The sequence below is a fragment of the Hyperolius riggenbachi genome, chromosome 1 (assembly GCF_040937935.1).
Source record: "Hyperolius riggenbachi isolate aHypRig1 chromosome 1, aHypRig1.pri, whole genome shotgun sequence".
Lineage (NCBI taxonomy): Eukaryota > Metazoa > Chordata > Amphibia > Anura > Hyperoliidae > Hyperolius > Hyperolius riggenbachi.
In genome coordinates this window covers 516,054,461-516,082,118 of record NC_090646.1, presented here as the reverse complement: position 1 = coordinate 516,082,118, position 27,658 = coordinate 516,054,461, and the positions used below count along the sequence as shown (strand labels likewise).

The 27,658-nt window shown below is 46.9% G+C and overlaps 1 protein-coding gene across 5 annotated transcripts in view; it reads left to right on the top strand.

The window, feature by feature from the left end:
* The window catches only part of MPHOSPH9 (M-phase phosphoprotein 9), a 173,816-nt gene that overhangs the window by 820 nt on the left and 145,338 nt on the right, over positions 1-27,658 (top strand). The gene's annotated exons all lie outside the window — the stretch shown is intronic.

Below are 27,658 nucleotides of genomic sequence, written 5' to 3'. Positions count from 1 at the left end.
AAAAAACAACAACAATAATGCTCCACTGCTGCTACAAGTGTTGTGAATGTGAACATTGCAGGACGGGCTAGAAGGAAGTCACTTTTCTGTCATTGCTTTATGTGACGTGTAGTGCAATGTACTAAGTTTGTAAATTAGAGGAAGTGATGCACAGAATAATTATGGCTCTTTGCTTGGGTGGGAGGAGGAATTTGTATCAGTCTTCCTGTTTCAATGGCCTTTTCCTAGAGATAAACTAGAATTTCTAGTTTTGTATCACTACAATAATTTAATCTACAGGGTCTAAAGTTGTATTTTGTACAGGTGTAACTAAAATGCGAATGATTAATTACTTGAAATTTAATCCACCATTTTTCAAATCTAATTAGCCTCATGTAGAACTGCAGTTTAGACACATCTAATTCTGGTTCATGTAACACAGAGGCGTCAAACTCAATGGCACAAGGGAGCAAAATCTAAAACACTGTCTACGCACCGTACACACATGCGACTATAGTCGTTTGAAACGATCGTTCCCCAATCATTTCAAACGACGATCGTTTGAAAAAAAGCAGCCAACGACCATTAAGTCTAACGATGTACGAGCTAGATCGTTCAAAACGAACGATCTAGCTTGGCGGATTTTTCCCAACGACGATCGTTAGCAAAAGTAGCACATCGTTGGAAACGATCGTTTGTACCAGGCTGGACATGCGCATTTCACTATTTCTCCATGGAACTTTACAATTTTATGTGCAGGCGCATTAAGTGCTTTTAGTGGTGTAACGTTCGTTCTAACGATGTGATCGTTACACACTTTTTACAACTAACTTTACTTAGGTCGTTCTTCCGTCAATTAAAAGATCGTTCGTCGTTGACAACGAACGATCGTTGTCGCATGTGTGTACGTAGCTTAAGCTGCTGGCCAAAATGTTCATTAAAATTTAGTGAGGTGGGGGTCTTTGGTGGGCAATTTAAAGGATACCTTAGTCCATATGCAAATTTAAAAATGGTGGGAGCAGGCATGTGTAAGAGGCTCTCATGCCTATCGCTCCCTCCGTTCTGCTCCGTCCCCCATTGTTACGGTGTAATGACCTACTGAAGTTACTTCCTGGTCCGGAGGGTCAATGAAGACTGCTTGGGCTCTACGGCCTAGTGCACACCAGAGTGGTTCGGCAGCGTTTTTCGATCCGCTTGCGGATGTGGAAAAGCTTGGGTAATGTATTTCAATGGGCTGGTGCACACCAGAGCGGGAGGCGTTTTGCAGAAACGCATACTCTTGGGCTGCTGCAGATTTTGGATTGCGGAGGCGTTTCTGCCTCCAATGTTAAGTATAGGAAAAACGCAAACCGCTCTGAAAAACGTCAGTTCAGAGCGGTTTTGCAGGTGTTTTTGTTACAGAAGCTGTTCAGTAACAGCTTTACTGTAACAATACATGAAATCTACTACACCAAAAACGCTTCACAAAACCGCAAAATGCTACGTGAGACGCTACAGAAAAATAAGAAAAAGCGTTTCAAAATCTGCTAGCATTTTGCGGATCTGCTAGCGGTTTTTGGTGTGCACCAGGCCTTCGTGTGCCATTTTTAAATTTGCATATGGACTAAGGCAGGGGTGCCCATTAGGTAGATCGCGATCTACCGGTAGATCGCGAAGGACTTCATGGTAGATCTCAATCCCACTACATTTTCCATTCTGTATATACAAGTGTGCTCCTAAAATTGTACATGGGTAGATCATTTTGACTTGCTAATTTTTGAAAGTAGTTCACAAGCCGAAAAAGTGTGGGCACCTCTGGACTAAGGTATCCTTTGAAGTAGACCTGAACTCTTGCACAGGACCGATGGAAAACATAGAGAAATGCACCCTGTATGTGTTTAGAGACTTTAGCCTGTCTAATTTCCCCTAATTTTGTGTCTAATCACAAGTTGTAATTTGATCCCCTATGCCACCTGACTGCCATGGCAGATAAGCTCATTTTAAAGCACAGGATGTTAACAATATGTCTGCTTCCACGAAAGCAGGAAGTAGAAACACTGCAGATTTATTTCAGGATTTGAGTCACCTGTAACAAAGTATATGGTATGGATGTGAAGGGAAAAGATACCATGCTTTTTTAATGCTAGGCGCGCATGCGGACCAACTCTCCCACCAGTATATGACAAATGGCAAGGGAGATGGTGCATGCACACATACATACGCACAGGGCAAAAAAATTACATGCGGTACATACGTCAGCTACAGTGCTCTGTCTCCACAGAAACACCAGACGCCACTGGTACAGCCGCCAGGGCACTCTACTGTGTTGTAACTTCCAGATTGCTGTGTAGAGCACAAGTTGGTGCTCTGAGGCTGCTTCCACACAGGGACGTTACAGGCGCACGTTAGTGCAGCCTGTAATGCTCCCCCAATGCACAGCAATATAACACATGTGAGCTGTTCACACTGCCCACGTTGCGTTACATGTAACGCTGCACGTTGTAGTGAAAGTGCAGCATGCTGTGCGTTCTAGCGGCTTTAGCCGCGTTAGACTGTTTGCACATGCTCAGTGGGGGGCGGAGAGGAGGCGGGGAGATGCCACTACAGTAGCCGCGCACATGGCTACTTAATATGCACTGCACTGGCGGCCGCTGATTGGCCGGCGGGACCACGTGATGCGGAGTGTCTCGCTCCGCATCACGTGGTCCCGCCGGCCAATCAGCGCCACCCTGGGAGACCTTATGCGGATAGAGTCGCCTAACGCGGCTCACTCTACCGTCCTCTCCCGCACCACCATGCATTGCGTTAGGGGCACGTTATGCGACCATAACGTCCCCTAAAACGCAACGTCTTGGTGTGTAAGTAGCCTTAATTTTCTGTCTTTTGCTGCTTAGAATTGTGCAGATTTGAAGTTCTTGAGGACCACATACAGTGGTGAGAAGGGCCAGATTTGACCTGCGGGCCTTGAGTTTTACACCTGTGATGTAGAAGAGAAAATTGACAAAGCAGATTTTTAAGTTCTTCTCTACACTTTACATGACAGATGGCAACAGATATGTTTTTCTGTTTCACAGACAAAACTGACCATACAGATTTAGATGACAAAGCAGTCTCTTGACATAGATTTTTATAGATCAGATCAAAACAGACATTCATGCAGTTAGAAAAAGTGCCTGTTTAGCCATTTCTTCTATGCTACATGCAAACTGGAAAGCCATGGAAATAAATTCAACACCTATATTTTGCTTAAAGTGTAACTGTCGAACATAAAATCAAAAATCAATTCTTTATTTTTATCTGGTTAACAAGTAATAAGGATGCTAACCAGGCAATCCAAACGTTAAAATCTCTATTACTTTTCTTGTTGATAAATGATAATTCCCCAGTTTACCTGACTCTTATTTGGTACACAAAAAGGAAGCTGCAGGGCATGCTGGGTTGTCATCTTTTGCTTCTCTACTTCTCTGCTAGAGAAGCAAAAAAGGACAGCCCAGAATGGCCAGCAACTTCCTTTTTGTGTACCAAATGTTGTGTGTACCAAATAAGAGTCAGATTAACTGGAGAATGATTATTCATCAACAAGAAAAGTAATAGTGATTTTAACTTTGGGATTGCCTGGTGAGCACCCGGATTACTTGTTTACCAGATAAAAATAAAGAATTAATTTTTGATTTTATGCCCGACAGTTACACTTTAAAATGTACCAGAGCAAACCTCGGGTCAAAAGTCAAATACTTACCTAAGAAGACATAAGAGCAGCTTTCCTCCAGCTCCACATGGAGTGGAGGCGGGCCAGCCTGGAAAACAGTGCATAATAATAGGGGCGGGGGATTCACGCAGACTCACAGCAGGAAAGCTTTGTTCTGTGTCTCAGGCAGCAGAGGGATGTGTCAGGAACCGGCCCGCGGCACGCCTGCGTATACGGTTCCCGACTGCGGGTTTGACCAGATCAAGCGGGGAGCAGCCTTATTCGAGCTACAAACAAGGCTGTGACCCCTCAAAAGCTCCTTACTGCCACCACTAGCGGTTTGCTAGACACGTCCACTCGGCTGTCGGGTGCTCAGCACGCAATCCGCGTTTTCGTATTCGTGTCAGCTTTGCGCTTTAGGCCAAATACGGGAACGCAACGCATAAACACGCACAGTTGCACTCTTGCACTGTAGTGAAGCAAAACCACTAACAGTCTGTGAGAAAACGCGGAAAAGCCGCCGCGTGTACTCAGATCAAGGCGGCTGATTTTGCGTCCAACGCGGCGGTTGGCATGCATAGGCCTACATCTAGTAGCATGGCCGAACGCGGAGAAACCGTTGCATGCCTTGATAGCGGTGCGGCTGTTTCCGCTTCCAGCATAGCGAGTGCTTTACATCACATGTCTGGTGTGGCTGGGACTGATAGTCCACACAGGTTCAGAAGGACGCGCGCGCTGAGAGGCAGAACTTATATGACAGCCAGAAGGGAGTCAGCTGACCAAGCCGGTCAGCTGACGGCAGTACCACTTCCCATTGGTCCAGCACTTAGGGGAGGCGCTGGAGAGCGCCTTGCTATATATACTTGGTGCTGGTCATTCTCTGGTTGTCTGCCGTTGCGATCACTACGTGGTAGCACTCAGACCTTGTCAGTATCTGTGATATTATCTGTGTTATTATCTAGACCAGTTCCTGGGTGTTGACGATCAAGGACCTCACACCTCAGTCTAGGGAAAACTGTATATTATCTGTGTTATTACCTAGACCAGTTCCAGGGTGTTGATGATCAAGGAGCGCACACCCAAGACTAGGCATTGTTGATTATTTGTTATGACCTGCTTTCTTGACTACTCTTCTGATCTCTGATTAGGTACTTCGCTATATCTGATACTCTGTTGCCGAACTCTGCTTGTCTTAGGATTCCGCATCTGTCTCTTGTCTCTGTCCCTGATCTGTCTGTCTGTTACCGACCCGGCTTGTCCGACCTTGAGAGCTATCTCCCCAGTCTAGAGATAGCTCACAGACCTGGGGGTGACACCCTTCCTTGGTGTCACTCACACTGTGTCCTTCCTACTCATAGCCTCACCCCTCCCTCGGGAGAGTCTCAGGCTTACGGAAGGAACGTGTTACTGTGCAGTACTCCTTACTGCTGTGCACCTGCTCTTCAGGTGCAGTCCTCAAAGTATTTCTGTTACACCAAACACTCTTATTACCCAGGTGTCCAGAGGTTAGCGATATATCTGATTATCGGTGATACTGCAGATCATCAATAATCGGGTATATATCTGTATTCTCGGTGATACTGCAGATCACCGGTAATGAGACCCTCTCTGTGTTACACCGATCGTTACAGAACGGCAGACCAAACACAAATGGACGCACTCACCGGCCGTCTGGGCACACTTACCACTTCAGTGGATAACATCAACCAAGTGCTGGGTAGTCACCGGGCCTTAATTAACGCATTGTCCGGGTCTATACAAACCCTCCAGACGGCTGTGGATGAAGTACGATCTCCTCCTAGCACAGACATACGTATGCCTGTACCTGAAAAATGTTCTGGTCACAGATCTGATTTCCGAAATTTTAGGAGTAGAGTGTTATCATACTTTGAGTTGAGACCTAGTTCTTCAGGAACTATGGCCCAAAGGGTCACATTTATTAAGACTTTGTTATCAGGCGATTCTCAAACCTGGGCGTACAGTCTACCCGCTGGAGACTTAGCCCTAACCTCTGTAGATTAATTTTTTAAAGCCATGGCAATAATTTACGACGATCCAGACATTGCCTCGACTTCTGAGCGGAAGCTCAAGTTGTTACGTCAAGGCAAGAGTCCGGTCGAGGAGTATGCTGCTGAATTCAGAAGGTGGTCAGTATCAGCCAGGTGGGGCACCTTTGCCCTCTTAGATTGTTTCTTATCAGGGTTGTCAGATGAGGTCTCTGATCTTATGTAAAGTCAGCCTGAACCTAAGACCATTGATGAGGCCATTTCATCGGCCATCAGGATCAACCGTAGGCTACGCTATCAGAGACAGACCCGAGGTAGAGACCATGTAAGGATGGTGTCCTACGCTGCGCCTCCTGTGACTCCACCTCCTCCTGTTTCACCTCCACCCGATCCAATGCAGATTGGTCGGTCAAAGTTGTCTCAAGTGGAACGGAGACGCAGGATTTCAGAGCAGTTATGTCTTTATTGTGCAGAGGGGGGTCATAGAGTACAGAATTGCCCTAAGAAATCGGGAAACGCTACTGCCTAGGAGTACTTGGGGGTAATACCCTAGGCGTACAACTTTTACCCCTAGATGATAAAAGGTTGCTTCTTCCTTGTACGATTACATGGGAAGATAAATCTGAAGTCACTGAGGCCTTCGTTGATTCGGGCTCAGCGGCTAATTTTATGGATTACGAATTTGCTAAGAAATTGGGTATTCCGCCCACCCCGGTAACACCACCTATCCAAGTTACGGCAGTGGATGATTCCCCCCTGCAACGTAACCGCCCTCTGTCTCAGACACCAGAGGTGGGAGTCACTATAGGGGTGCTGCATAGGGAGAAGTTGTTTTTTTTTTTGTGTTACACATGACAACCTCCACTATCATCCTTGGCATGCCTTGGTTACACCTTCACTCCCCTCAGATTAATTGGGCCACTGGTCAGCTAATAAGCTGGTCAGCCCATTGCTTTCATCATTGTTTAGTGAGGGTAACCTTGGGTCAGACCAGGATTCATGTAGAGGGAGTACCGGAACAATATTCTGAATTTTCAGATGTGTTTTGTCCCAAAGCTGCAGAGAAACTACCTCCACATCGCCCTTTCGATTGCCCCATCGATCTCCGATCTGGTTGTATGCCCCCTAGAGGTCATCTCTACAATTTGTCTGGGCCAGAAAAAGTGGCCATGCGAGAGTACATCCGTGAAAACTTGGCTAAGGGTTTCATTCGCCCTTCCCGGTCGCCTGCCGGAGCAGGTTTCTTTTTTGTAAAGAAAAAAGACGGAGGCCTTCGGCCATGCATTGATTACCGGGGCCTGAATAAAATCACAATAAAAAATCGCTATCCATTGCCTTTGATAGACGATTTATTCACTCAGGTCACCAATGCTAAGATTTTCTCGAAATTGGATTTGCGGGGTGCATACAACCTGGTGCGGATCATAGAGGGCGATGAGTGGAAGACGGCCTTTAACACACCCGATGGGCATTACGAGTACCTGGTGATGCCCTTTGGGTTGTGTAACGCCCCGGCCGTCTTTCAGGAACTCATTAACCTGCTGAGCGGTCTGGACGAGCTCAGCTCGTCCAACACCGCCAGAGGCTGCCGCTCAGGCCCTGCTGGGCCGATTTTCACCAAATAAAGTGCAGCACACGCAGCCGGCACTTTGCCAGCCGCGTGTGCTGCCTGATCGCCGCTGCAGCGCGGCGATCCGCCGCGTGCAGCTGCGAAAGAGGGTCCCCCCAGCCGCCCGAGCCCAGCGTAGCCGGAACAAACAGTTCCGGCCAGCGCTAAGGGCTGGATCGGAGGCGGCAGACGTCAGGACGTCGGCTGACGTCCATGACGTCACTCCGCTCGTCGCCATGGCGACGAGGGAAGCGAAACACGGAGGGCCGCTCATTGCGGCCTTCCGTGTTATTTGTTGCCGCCGGAGGCGATCAGAAGATCGCCTCCGGAGCGCCCTCTAGTGGGCTTTCATGCAGCCAACTTTCAGTTGGCTGCATGAAATAGTTTTTTTTTAATTAAAAAAAAACCCTCCCGCAGCCACCCTGGCGATTTAATCAGAACGCCAGGGTGGTTAATGAAGTATTCAGGGAGGTGTTGGGTAAATTTGTTCTGGTATGTCTGGATGATATACTAATCTTCTCAGATAACCTCTCTGAGCACAGGGCTCATGTCAAATTTGTGCTGCACAAGTTAAGACAGAACATGCTTTATGCTAAATTGGAGAAATGCATTTTTGAGGTAACATCTGTCACTTTTCTGGGGTACATAATTTCCACCTCGGGCCTTTCTATGGATCCTGCCAAAGTCTCTGCTGTCCTGGAATGGCCTCAGCCAGTGGGACTGAAATCTTTGCAGAGGTTTTTAGGATTCGCTAATTACTATAGAAGGTTCATAAAGGGGTACTCCACAGTCATAGCACCCCTCACCAGTCTTACTAAGAAAGGGGCAGATACCAACCACTGGTCACCCGAAGCTCTGGCTGCTTTTCCCATTTTGAGACACGTCGACACCTCCTATCCCTTTATTGTGGAGGTGGACGCCTCGGAGGTCGGGGTAGGGGCTGTGCTGTCTCAGCGTTCTGGGTTGCAGGGAAGATTACACCTGTGTGCTTATTTCTCTCGTAGGTTTTCACCAGCAGAGAAAAACTACGATATAGGCAACAGGGAGCTCCTAGCCATTAAATTGGCCTTCGAAGAATGGCGCCATTGGCTAGAAGGAGCAGAACATACGATTACCGTTTACACTGATCACAAACATTTGGAATACATTGAGGGGGCTAAGAGATTGAGTCCCCGTCAGGCTCGGTGATCACTGTTTTTTTCGAGATTCAGATTTGTAATTACGTACACTCCGGGTAGTAAAAACATTAAAGCGGATGCTTTGTCCAGATGCTTTGAGCCAGAGACAGCACAGCCCTCAGACCCAGAGACTATTATCCCACAGAGAGTAGTGTTGGCAGCTACAGAGACCTGGAAAAACTGGACGGAGACTTTAAGTCCCTTCCAGCAGGATGTCCCTGAAGGAAAGCCTGAAGGGGTGATGTTTGTACCACTGCCATTTCGTCTCCAGATATTGCAGATGTTCCACTCTCACAAAAATGCTGGACATCCTGTGGCCACCAGAACACAGGACCTTGTTGCTAGGTGTGCTTGGTGGCTTTCATTGGCAACTGACTGCAAGGAGTATGTTAGAGAGTGTGCAGTATGTGCAAAAAGCAAACCCTCCCGTCTGGCACCTGTGGGAACGTTGCAGCCTTTGCCCACCCCGAGTGAACCATGGACCCATTTGTCCATGGATTTTGTGGGTGATCTTCCGAGGTCTGAGAGCATGTCGGTCATTTGGGTGGTAGTCGACCGCTTCAGTAAAATGGCCCATTTTGTGCCCCTGAAAGGACTCCCCTCGGCTCAGGAGTTGGCCGATCTTTTCATCATCCACGTTTTCCGGCTACATGGCATTCCGGAAAACGTTGTGTCAGAACGGAGAGTCCAATTTGTTTCTAAATTTTGGTGGGCATTTTGTCATCAAATGGGCATGGAACTGTCATTTTCGTCGGGCTACCACCCACAGACCAATGGTCAGACTGAGAGAATTAATCAGTCGTTGGAACAGTTTCTAAGGTGTTATGTTGCAGATGCGCAAAATGATTGGGTCAAGTTCTTGCCGTTTGCAGAATTTGCGCACAATAATTTGAAAAGCTCTTCCTCTGGATTTTCTCCGTTTCAGGTGGTAACTGGAAAGTTGCCTAAATTCTCCACACTGCCAGTAGCTTCCACTCCGTTTCCAGCTCTGGAGGCTTGGCAAAAGTCATTTAAGAACATTTGGGGGATCGTGAAAAATAATTTGGAGAAGGCTTTTCAAAGTCAGAAAGGTCAAGCTGACAAGAAACGCTCCTTAGAGTGGAAGTTCCGGCCAGGAGACTTGGTCTGGGTGTCCACACGTCATTTGACCCTGAAACAACCCTCGCCAAAGTTAGGACCCAGATTTGTGGGCCCTTTTCCAGTGACCAGGAAGATCAACAATGTTACTTATGCCATTGATCTCCTTGCCAGCATGCGTGGTGTTAGATCCTTTCATGAGTCCCTGCTTAAGCCAGCAGTACATGTAGGTTCCACTCCTCCTCCTCCTGTGATGGTGGATGACTAACCTGAGTATGAAGTGGAAAAGATTTTAGACTCACGTATAGTACAGAACTCGGTACAGTATTTGGTTCACTGGAAGGGTTATGGCATAGAGGAAAGAACATGGGTACCTGATTGCCGCATGCATGCGGATGAATTAAAGAAGGAATTCCACACCCTACATCCTGAGAAGCCGGGCAGGAGCTGTCCGGAGTCCACTCCTCAGGGGGGGGGGGGTACTGTGAGAAAACGCGGAAAAGCCGCCGCGTGTACTCAGAACAAGGCAGCTGATTCCGCGTCCAACGCGGCGGTTGGCACGCATAGGCCTACATCTAGTAGCATGGCCGAACGCGGAGAAACCGCCGCATGCTTTGATAGCGGTGCGGTGGTTTCCGCGTCCAGCGTGGCGGGTGCTTTACATCACATGTCTGGTGTGGCTGGGACTGATAGTCCACACAGGTTCAGAAGGACGCGCGCGCGCTGAGAGGCAGAACTTATATGACAGCCAGAAGGGAGTCAGCTGACCAAGCCGGTCAGCTGATGGCAGTACCACTTCCCATTGGTCCAGCACTTAGGGGAGGCGCTGGAGAGCGCCTTGCTATATATACTGGGTGCTGGTCATTCTCTGGTTGTCTGCCGTTGCGATCACTACGTGGTAGCACTCAGACCTTGTCAGTATCTGTGATATTATCTGTGTTATTATCTAGACCAGTTCCTGGGTGTTGACGATCAAGGACCTCACACCCAAGACTAGGCATTGTTGATTATTTGTTATGACCTTCTGCTTTCCTGACTACTCTTCTGATCTCTGATTAGGTACTTCGCTATATCTGATACTCTGTTGCCGAACTCTGCTTGTCTTAGGATTCCGCATCTGTCTCTTGTCTCTGTCCCTGATCTGTCTGTCTGTTACCGACCCGGCTTGTCCGACCTTGAGAGCTATCTCCCCAGTCTAGAGATAGCTCACAGACCTGGGGGTGACACCCTTCCTTGGTGTCACTCACACTGTGTCCTTCCTACTCCTAGCCTCACCCCTTCCTCGGGAGAGTCTCAGGCTTACGGAAGGAACGTGTTACTGTGCAGTACTCCTTACTGCTGTGCACCTGCTCCTCAGGTGCAGTCCTCAAAGTATTTCTGTTACACCAAACACTCTTATTACCCAGGTGTCCAGAGGTTAGAGATATATCTGATTATCGGTGATACTACAGATCATCAATAATCGGGTATATATCTGTATTCTCGGTGATACTGCAGATCACCGGTAATCAGACCCTCTCTGTGTTACACCGATCGTTACACAGTCGTTCCGAACGATACTGTTAGCTACTCTGCTGTCGAGCGCAGAAGTGCCCCATACACACAATGCAATTACAATTTAATATGGTAGTGTTGCTCAAGCATACAATTAGGCATGAACTTATTAAATAATAATTTAATATTCCAGGAAAAAAGTGGAACAATGCAGAACAGAATATATACAAAAGATTACAAAAAACAAAATAAAAAGTTACAAAATTAAGAGTTTACAAAGATACACACAAGCAATTTGCTTACCAAAATAACAGGGATCAAGATAGACGAATCTTGGACTTGGATTTTGTGGATGGACACCGTTCTGATTGGATCAGGAGCCAACTTAGCTTAGACTGGGAGTCCGGCTCCAGCTACCGTCAGGAGTAGACTGATTTTAGGTATTTCTCCCCTGCTTTTTATAATGGAATATTTGCCTTGAGGCTGTAAGCCTGTTTGGATGGGGGGAACTAGATTTAATTACATCCTCAGACATAATTTGATGCCCAGAGATCTAACATCCACATGTGAAAAGTGTATTATAGCACACACACAACAAAAGACTTCCTTAACCACTTCCCGACCGCCCAACGCGGCCGAGAAGTGGACACCGCAAGGACCGCCGCATGCACAGAGTCGACGGTCTTTGTAGGGGCATGGGCGGCGCGATTGCGTCATTCGTGACGCGATCGGCCGCCGGGGACTGGCTCCGCCCACCTCGCGCTGTAACCCGCCGGCCGTTCGGAAGCGCCGGCGGGTTATTAGCACCCGGATCACTGCATACAAAGTGTATTATACACTTTGTAATGTATACAAAGTGTATTATGCAGGCTGCCTCCTGCCCTGGTGGTCCCAGTGTCCGAGGGACCACCAGGGCAGGCTGCAGCCACCCTAGTCCGCACCCAAGCACACTGATTTCCCCCCTGCCCCCTGATCGCCCACAGCACCCCTCAGGACCCCCCCTACCCACCCCCCAGACCACTGTTTGCACCCAATCACCCATCAATCACTCCCTGTCACTATCTGTCAACGCTATTTTTTTTTTTTTTAGTCCCTAAACTGCCCCCTGCTCCCTCCTGATCACCCACCCCCACCCCTCAGATTCTCCCCAGACCACCCCCCCAGACACCCCCCCCCCCTGTGTACTGTATGCATCTATCCCCCTGATCACCTATCAATCGTTGGTCAATCACCCATCAATCACCCCCTGTCACTGCCACCCATCAATCAGCCCCTAACCTGCCCCTTGCAGGCAATCTGATCACCCACCCACACCAATAGATTGCCGTCCGATCACCTCCCAAGTGCAGTGTTTACATCTGTTCTCTACCCTAAACACCCACTAATTACCCATCAATCACCCCCTGTCACTGCTACCTATCAGATTACACCCCTATCTGCCCCTAGGGCACTCAATCACCCGCCCACACCCTCAGAACGCCCTCAGACCCCAGCCCTGATCACCTCGCCAGTGCATTGCTTGCATCTATTCCCCCCTCTAATCACACCTTGAGACACCCATCAATCACCTCCTGTCACCCCCTAGCACACCTACCCATCAGATCAGGCCCTAATTTGCCCCGTGTGGGCTCCTGATCACTCGGCCAAACCCTCAGATCCCCCTCAGACCCCCTTCCGATCACCTCCCCAGTACATTGATTGCATCTATTTCCCCCCTCTAACCACCCCCTGAGACACCCATCAATCACCTCCTGTCACCCCCCTAGCACTCCTATCCATCAGATCAGGCCCAATACAACCTGTCATCTAAAAGGCCACCCTGCTTATGACCGGTTCCACAAAATTCGCCCCCTCATAGACAACCTGTCATCAAAATTTGCAGATGCTTATACCCCTGAACAGTCATTTTGAGACATTTGGTTTCCAGACTACTCACGGTTTTGGGCCCGTAAAATGCCAGGGCGGTATAGGAACCCCACAAGTGACCCCATTTTAGAAAAAAAGACACCCCAAGGTATTCTGTTAGGCGTATGACAAGTGCATAGAAGATTTTATTGTTTGTCAAAAGTTAGCGGAAATTGATTTTTATTGTTTTTTTTTCACAAAGTGTCATTTTTCACTAACTTGTGACAAAAAATAAAATCTTCTATAAACTCGCCATACACCTAACGGAATACCTTGGGGTGTCTTCTTTCTAAAATGGGGTCACTTGTGGGGTTCCTATACTGCCCTGGCATTTTAGGGGCCCTAAACCGTGAGGAGTAGTCTAGAAAACAAATGCCTCAAAAGGACCTGTGAATAGGACGTTGGGCCCCTTAGCGCACCTAGGCTGCAAAAAAGTGTCACACATGTGGTACCGCCGTACTCAGGAAAAGTAGTATAATGTGTTTTGGGGTGTATTTTTACACATACCCATGCTGGGTGGGAGAAATCTCTCTGTAAATGGACAATTGTGAGTAAAAAAAAAATCAAACAATTGTCATTTACAGAGATATTTCTCCCACCCAGCATGGGTATGTGTAAAAATACACCCCAAAACACATTATACTACTTCTCCTGAGTACGGCGGTACCACATGTGTGGCACTTTTTTTTTTACACCCTAAGTACGCTAAGGGGCTCAAAGTCCAATGAGTACCTTTAGGATTTCACAGGTCATTTTGCGACATTTGGTTTCAAGACTACTCCTCACGGTTTAGGGCCCCTAAAATGCCAGGGCAGTATAGGAACCCCACAAATGACCCCATTCTAGAAAGAAGACACCCAAAGGTATTCCGTTAGGAGTAGGGTGAGTTCATAGAAGATTTTATTTTTTGTCACAAATTAGCGGAAAATGACACTTTGTGAAAAAAAAACAATTAAAATCAATTTCCGCTAACTTGCGACAAAAAATAAAATCTTCTATGAACTCGCCATACTCCTAACGGAATACCTTGGGGTGTCTTCTTTCTAAAATGGGGTCATTAGTGGGGTTCCTATACTGCCCTGGCATTTTAGGGGCCCTAAACTGTGAGGAGTAGTCTTGAAACAAAAATGACCTGTGAAATCCTAAAGGTACTCATTGGACTTTGGGCCCCTTAGCGCAGTTAGGGTGCAAAAAAGTGCCACACATGTGGTATCGCCGTACTCAGGAGAAGTAGTATAATGTGTTTTGGGGTGTATTTTTACACATACCCATGCTGAGTGGGAGAAATCTCTCAGTAAATGGACAATTGTGTGTAAAAAAAAAAAATCAAACAATTGTCATTTACAGAGATATTTCTCCCACCCAGCATGGATGTGTACAAATACACCCCAAAACACATTAGACTACTTCTCCTGAGTACGGCAATACCACGTGTGGCACTTTTTTGCAGCCTAACTGCGCTAAGGGGCCCAAAGTCCAATGAGCACCTTTAGGCTTTACAGGGGTGCTTACAATTTAGCACCCCCCAAAATGTCAGGACAGTAAACACACCCCACAAATGACCCCATTTTGGAAAGTAGACACTTCAAGGTATTCAGAGAGGAGCATAGTGAGTCCGTGGCAGATTAAAAAAATTTTTGTCGCAAGTTAGAAGAAATGGAAACTTTTTTTTTTGTCACAAAGTGTCATTTTTCGCTTACTTGTGACAAAAAATAATATCTTCTATGAACTCACTATGCCTCTCAGTGAATACTTTGGGATGTCTTCTTTCCAAAATGGGATCATTTGGGGGGGTATTTATACTATCCTGGAATTCTAGCCCTTCATGAAACATGTCAGGTGGTCAGAAAAGGCAGAGATGCTGGAAAATGGGAAAATTCACTTTTTGCACCATAGTTTGTAAACGCTATAACTTTTACCCAAACCAATAAATATAGGCTGAATGGGTTTTTTTTTTTAATCAAAAACATGTTTGTCCACATTTTTCGTGCTGCATGTATACAGAAATGTTACTTTATTTGAAAAATGTCAGCACAGAAAGTTAAAAAAATCATTTTTTTGCCAAAATTAATGTTTTTTTTGATGAATATAATAAAAAGTAAAAATCGCAGCAGCAATCAAATAGCACCAAAAGAAAGCTTTATTAGTGACAAAAGGAGCCAAAATTCATTTAGGTGGTAGGTTGTATGAGCGAGCAATAAACCGTGAAAGCTGCAGTGGTCTGAATGGAAAAAAAGTGCCTGGTCCTTAACCTCCCCGGCGTTCTATTGAGATCGCCAGGGAGGCTGCGGGAGGGTTTTTTTTTAATTAAAAAAAAAACTATTTCATGCAGCCAACTGAAAGTTGGCTGCATGAAAGCCCACTAGAGGGCGCTCCGGAGGCGTTCTTCCGATCGCCTCCGGCGCCCAGAATAAACAAGGAAGGCCGCAATGAGCGGCCTTCCTTGTTTTGCTTAGATCGTCGCCATAGCGAAGAGCGGAGTGACGTCATGGACGTCAGCCGACACCCTGACGTCAGCCGCCTCCGATCCAGCCCTCAGCGCTGGCCGGAACTTTTTGTTCCGGCTACGCTGGGCTCAGGCGGCTGGGGGGACCCTCTTTCGCTGCTGCTCGCGGCGGATCGCCGCAGAGCGGCGGCGATCAGGCAGCACACGCGGCTGCCAAAGTGCCGGCTGCGTGTGCTGCTTTTTATTTGAAGAAAATCGGCCCAGCAGGGCCTGAGCGGCAGCCTCCGGCGGTGATGGACGAGCTGAGCTCGTCCATACCGCTCAGGAGGTTAAAGAGACACTGAAGCGAAAAAAAAATTATGATATTCTGATTTGTATGTGTAGTACAGCTAAGAAATAAAACATTAAGATCAGATACATCAGTCTAATTGTTTCCAGTACAGGAAGAGTTGAGAAACTCCAGTTGTTATCTCTATGCAAACAAGCCAAAAAGCTCTCTGACTAAGTTAGGGCTGGTTCACACGGGCGTCTGCTGAGCTTTTGCTTGGCATTGCGTTCAAACGCCAGCGTTTAAAAGCTAGCTTTTGAAGGCTTTTGAAAAGCGTTCAAGGCTAGCAGTTCTGGTCTCTGCTATTGTTTCCTCGCGTTTACCGCCTCTGAAAGCAGCATGTTGCATTTGAGACTAGACGCAACGCTGGGATCTACTGCCAGGCTTTCATGAAAGCCTGCAAAAGCCAGCTCTAAACGCTCCCATTCACTTGCATGGGATGGCAGTAGATCCCAAAAAACGCTGCGTCTGAAAAGCTGCGGTAAACGCCACAAAAATGCCCGTCTTAACCAGCCCTTAGTCGTGGAGAGGGCTGTTATCTGACTTTTATTATCTCAACTGTAAGTGAACTGTTTACTTTTTCTCTGCTAGAGGAGAGGTCATTACTTCACAGACTGCTCTGAAAGAATCATTTTGAATGCTGAGTGTTGTGTAATCTGCACATATTATAGAATAATGCAATGTTAGAAAAAACACTATATACCTGAAAATAAAAGTATGAGAATATTTTCTTTCCTGCTAATCTTCTAGTAATTATTCATAGTACACAACCAATTCATTATATCATATTTTTTTTTTCGCTTCAGTGTCTCTTTAACCTCCTTGGCGGTAACCCCGAACGTAGTTCAGGGTAAGCCGCCGGAGGGTGCCGCTCAGGCCCTGCAGGGCCGATTTGTTTTTTTTGTTTTTTTTTCTGGACGCAGCTAGCACTTTGCTAGCTGCGCCAGCACACTGATCGCCGCCGCCTCGCGCACGATCCCCGCTATCCGTCGCGCCGCACGCCCCCCCCCCCCCCCCCCCAGACCCCGTGCGCTGCCTGGCCAATCAGTGCCAGGCAGCGCCGAGGGGTGGCCCGGGACTCCCAATGACGTCCCGACGTCGATGACGTCATCCCGCCCCGTCGCCATGGCGACGGGGGAAGCCCTCCAGGAAATCCCGTTCTTTGAACGGGATTTCCTGATCGGAGATCGCCGAAGGCGATCGAAGAGGGCGGGGGGATGCCGCTGAGCAGCGGCTATCATGTAGCGAGCCCTGGGCTCGCTACATGATATAGGGGAAATTTTTTTTTAAAAAAACTGATGCGCTCCCTCCTGGCAGATTTTTTATACCGCCAGGAGGGTTAAAGGGGGTAAAGCCCACGGTCCTCAAGTGGTTAATATCCAATTTCCCCAGGTTATTACATACATGAAAAGACTTCCCTAACATCCAATTTCCCCAGGTTAAAGTATATTGTAGCACATATATGAAAAGACTTCCCTAGTCCAAGTTACAGGTGACAAACACATTGTTGACAGTATTGGCCTGAATAGCCATCTCCTAATTAGAGGCTAGGTAGACAGTCCCTAATTGCAGAGATTTCCCATCTCACAATTAGGAGCAGACAATGGCCATTGAATGCAGGGTCAATTTACATGATATAACGAACTCTAGGCAGCTGCCAGCCTTCAAAGCCAGACTGGCTAGCAGATAATCCCATATGATACAGTAGTACACAGCAGACATAAAAATGGGAAAATGAAAATATTACTGTATTATCCTTATCATAACTAGCTGCTATATTCCTGACAGGATGCACTGCGAAAGATCAGCTGTACCAGCATGCAGCATGCCGTCCCAGAATTTACAGCATGCCACCTGTAGAGTTTGCTGCCTGAATCACAGGATTCTGATGGCTTCGTGGTAAGGCCGGCCCTGCTTATGCATCCATCAAAGAAGACTGCAGCCTACAGCAAAGGCAGTCAGTATTGCAGGAAGTGCAGAAAACAAATGAAAAGAGAGTGTGTTTATGAGGGAAAGAAGAAGAGAGAATAAAATCCTCTTACCATGTCATTATGGAGTAGAAAATTTGCCTCACACAGCGTGGGGGGAATCATGTTTACTAAAGTTATGTAGAGCTAGAGAGTTTTTTATTCCCTAAGTTGAAAACAAGTCCCTTTTTTACTTATATAGATCTCTTAGTTTACCCAGATTGCTTAGGCCCCTGTTTCACACAAAATCGTTGAAAAAATGTTGCTATTATTCTGCTCTCCACTAGGCTACTATGCCAGAGCTGTGTCTGATCCTGTGTCCAATCACATTTTCTATTACATTACGTGGCTGATAGTTAAGGGCCCAATATCTCAGCACTCATAGCTCCTACACACTTCAAACTCTGTAAACTATTCCTGAGCCAAAGTGCAGCCCCCACCCCCAGTCTCACTGGGTCTGCAAAGCAATCTTGTGGACCAGCGGGGCTGGGGGGTTGGCACAGAGGTAGTTAGGATAGTCCCCTCCCTACCCCCATAATTTGGTGTGTGTAGGAGGTATAGTAACAACGCATTGCGAGCCTGTAGCCTAGCGGCACGTCTGTATAGTATTGGGCCCTGATCCCAAAATTAAAATTGAAAATATCTGACATATTCCTAGCTCTTTCTCAGCAACCTTCACATACATGCTGACTACTCACACCAGATGAGCCCGAATCACTCCCACTGTAGTCACATGTGCATTACATTCCTCTGTGTGCATGTCTCTAAACTGACCATGACTGTCAGTCGCGAGGTACGGCCTCAGCTGTGAGAGAAATTGGACCCCTCACCCTTCATGCTCATGTGACCAAAGGAAAGTGCTGGGGGTCAGGGAGGGGGCTGTGTGAGCAGGAAGCTGGAGGTTGTTGAGCTAGAGTAGACTGTGCAGGAGGTATTTTATTTTCCTAATTTACAAAATGGAAGCCTTTTTCCAATTGTTTAAAGGGAACCTGAAGCGAAAGGTATATGGAGGCTGCCATATTTATTTCCCTTTAAAGGAATTATCAGACAAAAAAAAATTAGTTTCACTTTCCTGGGGCTTCTACCAGCTCCATGCAGCCATCCTGTGCCCTCGTAGTCACTCACTGCTGCTCCAGTCCCCTGCCGCCAGCTAGTTTCGTTTTTTGCCGACCTCGGGGTCGGCGGGCCGCATTGCGTACATTTTTACGCATTCCTGATAGTGCAGGAACATTAACGCATACATTTTTCGCGTTAGCGGTGCAACGCTAATACATTTTCACGTTGCACTGCTGACGCAAAAAATGTATGCATTAATGTTCCTGCACTAGCGGGAATGCGTAAAAATGTACGCAATGCGGCTCGCCGACCCTGAGGTCGGCAAAAACAAAACTAGCTGGCGGCGGAGGACTGGAGCAGCAGTGCGTAACTATGAGGGCACAGGGTGGCTGCATGGGGCTAGAAGCCCCAGGTAAGTGAAACTCATTTTTTTTGCCTGATAATTCCTTTAAGCAATACTAGTTGCCTGGTAGTTCTGCCAATCCTCTGCCTCTAATACTTTTAGTCATAGACTCTGAACAAGCATAAGCAAATTAGGGGTTTCTGACATTTTTGTCAAATCTGACAAGATTAGCTGCAAGCTTGTTTCTGGAGTGAGCCAAATAGATCAGCAGGGCTGCCAGGCAACTGGTATTGTTTTAAAGGGAGTCTAAAGCGAACTTAACTACATTAACCCTCCTGGCGGTATGAAAAATTCCGCAAGGAGGCAGCGCGGCAGTTTTTTTTTTTTTGTTAAATCATGTAGCGAGCCCAGGGCTCGCTACATGATAGCCGCTGCTCAGCGGCATCCCCCCGCCCGCTTTGATCGCCTTCGGCGATCTCCGATCTGGAAATCCCGTTCAAAGAACGGGATTTCCTGGAGTGCTTCCCCCGTCGCCATGGCGATGGGGCGGGATGACGTTGTGACGTCATTGGGAGTCCCGATCCACCCCTCGGCGCTGCCTGGCACTGATTGGCCAGGCAGCGCTCGGGGTCTGGGGGGGGGGCCGCGCGCCGCAACGAATAGCGGCAATCGGGCGCGGGGCGGCGCCGATCGGTGTGCTGGCGCAGCTAGCAAAGTGCTAGCTGCGTCCAGCAAAAAAAAAAATTAAGAAAATCCGCCGAGCAGGGCCGGAGAAAACCTCCTGCGCGGCTTACCCCACAAATATGGTAGCCTCTAGGCCTGCACAATTTTAGGAAAAAATAGAATTGCAATTTTTTTTTTTTTTTTACTTCTGTCAAAAATAGCTTTTTCAATTTTTTTTTTTTCATGATTTTCTTCAAATCAAGCTTTAGCATTAAATTCACAATGTGCAGTAACATTTACAAACATGCATTGACAGAAAAATGACATCATACTATGAAATTGATAGTATCATGTCATTTTCTTTTATGTTTATAAATGTTACTGCATTTTGAATTAATCAAAACTAATAGCAACTATTAAATGCAGAGCTGAGTACCACAGCAGATCCTGGGCAGTGGGTGGTGATCCAAGTTGTTTGCTCTACAGGACAGTGGAGAGGGAGAGATAACAGATTCTGGACAGTGAGCAGATGTACACTGTGTGACCACGGGAGACAGGGTAGTGGAGAGATAACCGATCCTGGGCAGTGAGCAGTACACAGTGTGACCATGGGAGACAGGGTGCAGAGTGCAGAACAGGAGTGTCTGATGTGCGGATCCTTCTCCTCCACAAGCAACGTGCTGGCTGCATTACACTACTTACTACCGCTCTGACTGCTTCTGGCCGGAAGGAGGAAGCGTGCTGCGCGGCCAATACAAATAATTCTACGGATGGAACGCTTAAAATAGTACGCATAAAAAAACCCTGCACGCATCAAGTTGTACGCATGAAAAGCCTGCACGCATAAAATTGTATGCATGAAAAGCCTGCGCGCATAAAATTGGATGCATGAAACAAATCTCAACTTTGACGATTAGGAAATCGGCATGCTGCAAATCGCGATATCCATTTTAAAACGATATATCGTGCAGCCCTAGTAGTCTCCATATCCTTCTCACTTCAGATTCCCTTTAAAACTACGTTCACACTGACAGCAGAAACGCAACGGAAAGTGAAAACAGTTTTGCACATTATTCGCGTGTTGCGTTGTTTACAGTGAAGCATACAGTCAATGAAAAATATGCTTCACTGACACTGTTAGCGCACGCAGTGTGTGCCACATGACAGTATACCGCAAAACACCTGCCCCATTGTGAATGCTGCATAGGTGGCACATTGCACTGTGGCAAGCCGCTTTATAAAGCGCCCTTTTTGCTGCCCATTATGCTGTACTGCAATACACCACTGTGAACGTAGCCTAAATGTAAAATGAATTTAAAATTGTTAACTGTATGTAAAAACTGCAGCAGAAACAAGACAAAGGACAATTTATAGTATGGGGACATACCAACCTATTCCTATTTAATTCTCATGTAAAGTGTAGAATAACTACATAAAGCTGAGTTCACACCCGGGCGCTTTTTGCCGGTGATTCACTCTTTGCTGATTGCTGGTGATCAGCAAAGCGCTGCTACGCAAGTCATTTTATGGGATTACTCACACTGCAGCAATTGCAGCACGTTTGGGATATCCAAAGATTGTAAATGTGCTACATGTAGCATTTTACCAGCGATTGCATCGCAATTCTCATTCACTAGAATGAGAATCATTAAATGCAATTGTGGAAAAATCGTGGAACAACGCAAAAACGTTTGCAATCATGTTTTGTGTTGCTGAGTGTAAACGGGGCCTAAGTGTTATCCTGTTGTTTTTAAAGAAAGGGATCTTGTGTTTTTTTTCCCTTCTTAGCGTTGGTTGCCAAGGGTTTGTCTGATCCCAGCAGCAGATGTTCGGGTGAAGTTACTGCTACTATGCTTCAGGAACTGCTTGTAAATAATACAGCATAAAGGGAACAAAGGAGAATTCCTTTCATGAAAACAATGTTCCTTTACCATCTTGTTTTTTATCCTTGTCCATGCATATGGTATTTTTACTAGATATTTTCTTCAATAGCATTGATTCACTGATAAAGAGCATTTGGCATATTAATATGCTTGAATATAAACAGTTTATAAAATACAGTTCTTTATAGCAGTATAGTTTCTCTGTACATGCATTTTTCTATTTATATTCTCCATATCTCTGTAACATTGCTATCACCCTGACAGATATAAATGCATTTCAGACTGTAAACAGGCCAATTACTGGCAGAAAACCTGCCCACACTTTCTAAGATAATGATTATTGATTTATAAAGTGCTAGCTTCCTCCACAGCGATGTAGTAATACATATTTTACAAACAAGTTACATGGTCTAATAAGGGAAATATAGTTAATATACAGTTGTATAGCACACCTTGTACTAAGTACAGGTACAGTTGGAAAGGAGATCCTGTTATATGAACTTGCAGTGCAAAGACTAGTACACATACTAAAGGGGATGCTATGGAGGCAGCTATTCACACCATGCATGGATGTCTCAGATGAGACACTAGTGTGTGTACAACTCAGTTGCTGCTCCTCCTCCGTCACATTTAAAGGTTCGGCACCCTTATGTTTAAAGGATACCACAACTGAAATGTGGCATAATGAGATAGACATGGGTATGTACAGTGCCTTGCACACAAATAACTATGCTGTGTTCCTTTTTTTCTTTCTCTGCCTGAAAGAGGTAAATATCAGGTATGTAAGTGGCTGACTCAGTCCTGACTCAGACAGGAAGTGACTACAGTGTGACCTTCACTGATAGCAGAAAATTGTATACTTACCTATCGGTAATTTTCCTTTCCCCATGCATCCATGGCAGCACTACGGGTATTGCCCCGCCCCCAATACCCCACAGGACCAATATGTATAAATGTCTGCCATTACCCTTCCCCTGTGTCTATTTAACTAGACCTCACCGAACATGGGTGGGTACCCTATGCTGCCATGGATGCATGGGGAAAGGAAAATTACCGATAGGTAAGTATACAATTTTCTGCTTTCCCCAAGCCTCCATGGCAGCACTACGGGACTTAAGTAGCCAAATAAACAAGGGAGGGAGACCATTGCAGGTGCACAAACAATAAGCAACTTTATTACACATGGTTAAACAGTATTAGAATCAGTTGCGGAAGATATGATTGCTCTTCCGAAACCTACTGTAGTATCAGTAGAGGTATCCACTCTATAGTGGGTGATAAAGGTATTTAAGGTTGACCAATTGGCCGCCTGGCATATTTTTTCTGGAGCCACCTTCGCCTGAGCTGCCCAGGATGTTGCAATATATCTAGTTGAGTGAGCTCGAATCTCTCTGGGGGGCTCTAGCTCAGCTGCTCTATAGGCCCTCTGGATCAAGCGGACTAGCCAGGCCGCAATAGTTCTTGATGAGGCCGCTGCCCCCTTCCTATAACCAGAATGGATGATGAACAGTCTATCAGATTTTCTAAACTCCTCTGTTTGCTGAACATATGTCTTTAATGTAGAAGCTACATCCAGTGGATGCAAATTGTCGGAGTCTGGCAAGGTAAGTGTAGGCAAAGACCATTCCTGGTTCAAGTGATAAGACGAGACTACTTTTGGCAAGAACCCTTGCACTGGCCTCAAGACCACTCTGTCCTGAAAGAACACTAAATGGGGTTCCTGGTGACTAAGGGCTTGGATTTCCGAGACTCTTCTGGCCGAAGTTATTGCCACCAGAAAGACTGTTTTTAAGGTGAGATTCTCCAGAGAACAGTTTTCAATTGGATGGAATGTATCAGATGACAAGAATTTTAGGACTAGGGGAAGGTCCCATTGGGCAAACACTGGCTTGAGAGGGGGCCGAAGTTTCATCACTGCGGACATAAACCTCTTGACAAGGGGATGAATAGCCCATCTAACTGCTGTTAAGGCCGATACGGCCGATATCTGTACCTTAATGGAGTGGTAACTAAGGTTCTTGTCTACCGCTGTTTGGAGAAATGAAAGAACATGAGCTACTTCTGGATGTAAAGGTTCAAAATTATTCGCTGAAGCAAAGCTAAGATAGATTTTCCAAATCCTTTCATATGATGCGTTAGTGGTGGCTTTTCTAGACTGTAATAGTGTAGAAATGACCGAATCTTCATAGCCTAAATCCCTCAGTTTCCTCCTCTCAACCTCCACGCCATTAGTTTCAGGCGAGCTGGGTTCGGATGGCATACTGGACCCTGGTGTAACAGGTCCTTGTTGACTGGCAAGTGAAAGGGACTGTCCGTCATCATCTGACGAGCTATAGGGTACCAAGGGCGCTTCGGCCAATCTGGTAGTACTGCAAGGATGGTCACTCTCTCCTGTCTTAGTCTTAGCAGTAGGCGTAGAATGATGGGGACTGGAGGAAATACATAACCTAGTTGCAAGCACCATGGGGCCGTTAGGGCATCGATCTCCTCCGACTGAGGGTCTGGGAACCTGCTGAAAAACCTCAGTGCCTTCTTGTTCACTCTGGTCGCCATGAGGTCCACCTCTGGAGCCCCCCATCGGGCACAAATCATGCTGAACGCCTCTTGGGACAAGGACCACTCTGCGTTGGACACCTGGTGACGGCTCAAGTAATCCGGAACTACATTTAGTACTCCGGGTATATGAACTGCTGTTAGGGAAAGTAAATTGCGTACAGCAAATCTGAATATTTTCTCCGCCTCTATTAGAAGCGAACAACTTCGAGTTCCCCCTTGGTGGCGAATATATGAAACTGCTGTTATATTGTCCATCTTTATCAGGACTGCCTTGTCCTTCACTAGATGCTGAAAGTGAAACAGGGCACAGTAGGCCGCCCGTAGTTCCAGTTTGTTTGCTGGCCATCGTGACATGTACCGGGGCCATTGGCCCTGGGCTGTGTATGTCTGGCAGGTTGCACCCCACCCTGCCATACTTGCGTCCGTTGCTATCTCGATTGGAGGAGGTGAGAGCAGAGGCAGGCCCTTTCGGAGATTTACATCCGAGAGCCACCAGTTTAGATCTTTCTTCATGAGCTGAGTTATCAAGATCGGTTGGTGCAGATCTACTCCGTTCCACTGTCTCAACAACCCCTGTTGTAGAAATCTCTGGTGCCATTGCGCCCATGGTATCATAGGTATAGTTGATGTCATTGTGCCTAGGATCTTCATACATACTCTTGCCTCGAGGTGCTGTGCCAATAGGACTCTGATGACTCTTTCTTTTATGATTGGCACTTTTTGTTCCGGGATGCAAACTAAATTTATCCCTGTCTGAAACCTTGCTCCCAAGTAGACCAGGTCCCTTGTCGGTTTCAGCTGGCTCTTCCGGAAATTGATTAGCCATCCGAATTTTTCCAGAGTGTCTATCAGAATTCTTCGGTGTGCCATAGCCTGCTCCATTGAGTCTGCTAAGAGGAGCACATCGTCTAAGTAATGGAATACTCTTAAGTCTTGTACTCTGAGTAACGCTATAATCTCCACCAGTATCTTGGTAAATGTTCTGGGGGCTGTGGCGATGCCAAATGGCAGGCACACAAACTGAAAGTGATTCTCCTGTACTGCAAAGCGTAGGTACTTCTGGAAGCTGGGTTTTATCGGCACGTGCAAATAAGCGTCCTCCAGATCTATGGAGAGTAAGAAGTCCTGGGGACGCACTATGGAGATGATTGTATTGATTGACTCCATCTTGAACCTTTCCAGAGATATGAAAGTGTTTAGTCGTTTCAGGTTGAGAACAGGTCTCCAGTCTCCTGTCTTCTTCTGAACGAAGAACAGCGTCGAATAGTATCCTCTTCCTCGATCCGGGGGAGGTACCGGTATTATGGCCCTCTTGTCTAGAAGGCCTTTGAGGTATTCTTGTAATATCTGCCTTTTCTCTGGTACAATCGGCATCTTGGTTCGGAGGAACTGTGACCGAGGAGGCTGACTTGAAAATGCCCAAGAATGTCCTGTTTTGATTGTTTCCTTGACCCAGGGAGACTGGACATTGTCCTGCCACACGTGAGCAAAGTTCTGTAGTCTCGAGCCTACTGGACATGCTTGGGTACTGTAACTGTCAAAAAGACTTCTTGGCAGACGGTGGGTTTGGAGTCGACTTCTGTTTCTGGGATCTAGAGAAGGATGTCTGACCAGACGACCAGTTTCTTCTGTAGCCTTTACCTGGTTTGTATGTTCTGGCGTTGCGGTACTTGTACGACTGGGTCTGGGATTGGCCAAAAGAGGACGGTTTACCAGACCTTTTATCTTGAGGGATCAAGCCCGACTTGCCACCTGTAACCTTGCTGATGGCTGAGTCCATCCTTTCGCCAAATAGAGACTTTCCGTCATACGGAATTTTACACCATAGAAGTTTCGAGGACGGATCCGCCATCCATGCTCTAAGCCATAAGGCTCTTTTTGCGGTGACCGAATATAACATCGACCTGGACGAGGCACGAAGAACATCGATGGCCGACTCTCCCACAAAGTCTCCTGAAATCTTTAAGTTAGAAAGTGCGTAAGTAATAGTGTCCTTGTCGTCTTCCTCTATGGCTTGTTCCAGGGTTTCTGACCAGCTACGGATAGCCCTTCCGACTGACGTCAAAGCTATTGCTGGTTTGCAGGATCCACCAGCTATCGTATAGATCTTCTTGAGGTCAAAGTCCACCTTTCTTTCAAGCGTATCTTTAAATGAAATGGCATCATCCTGAGGAAGTGTGACATGCTTGGCGAGTCGAATGACTGATGCGTCCACTGTAGGTGCTGTGTCTAGCGGCTTTGCGTTCTCCGCCGGAATTGGATATAACTTAGCAAATCTATTTGATAGGGGCAACTTCTTATCCATCCTTGACCATTCCTCCCAGACAATAGATTGGATCTCTTCCATCACTGGAAAGGTCGTTTTCTCCTTCTTTAAGTGTTTGTAATAACGTTTCTTCGTTTTCTTTTTGGACTCCTCTGTCTCGCCTTCTGAGTCCTCCCACTCAATGGCCTCTCTAACTGCCCTTACAAAGGGTTCAACCAGTGCGAAATCGAAGCCGATCTCTATATCCTCTTCTGCTGAAGTGGCACCCAATGACGTCGGATGCGATTGTGAAGTAGAGGGCTGACTTTCCTGCGTAGGCAAGGCCGATACACATTTCTTAATAGAATCTTGTACTGCTTTTTGAATTAGTTCGGAGACGTCTATTGGCTCCGCCATTTCCTGTCTGCCAAGGTCATGAAAGCAGTTCATGCAGACTGTCTTTCCCGGGGCGGCTTCTTGATCGCATCCCCAACAGTAGTTTTTGCGTGCGTCTGTAGTATGACGATGTGGAGATCTAGACCGAGACTTTCTCTTGTGATGCTTAGACTTTCGCCTTCTCGACTTGTCGTGTGATCTGTCTCTTGATGAGCGCCTCTTAGGCGAACGATCCTTGGACTTATTCCGGCGTCTATATAAAAAAAGACAAAAAGCCGAAAAGTGGAATATAATTGAACCTTATCCCAAGGATTGAGAGGAACCTACCTGACCCCCCTCCTTACCTCTCATGATATTGCTGCTCTGAACGGGGTCTCCTGGCATCCATAGCTGGCCTCTGATTTACAGAAGCGAAAGCTGAAGGAAGAAAGGATAGATAACAGATGAGCAATAGAACACTTGCCTTGAAAGCCCTGCCTCTCAAACGCACCCCCCCCCCCTAGGTTAGTATCCCCAGGGAGAAGCATCTTGTACCTCTGCGCGGCTGTAGCTATAGCCTGAACAGCGTCTGCGACCGCCACCATCTACTACAGGCGCACTGGCGTTGTCCGAGCAGGTTTAAAAACCCCTGCTCGGAAGTCAGGAGGCGGAGACAGGGCTGGCCGGACTCTGGCTTCCGCCTACTGCCGCAGACCAATCAGTTGGTCGCGCTGGGCGGAAGCCGGAACGCGTCATGCGCTCCAGCGCGGCCAGAGGGGGCGGAGCTAACCGCCGCAACCCCCCGTTAGTGAAACGCACGCTAACCCGGCACCCCGGCAGAAGGAGGGAGCGAAACCAACAGAGCCCCAAAGGAAAAGAGA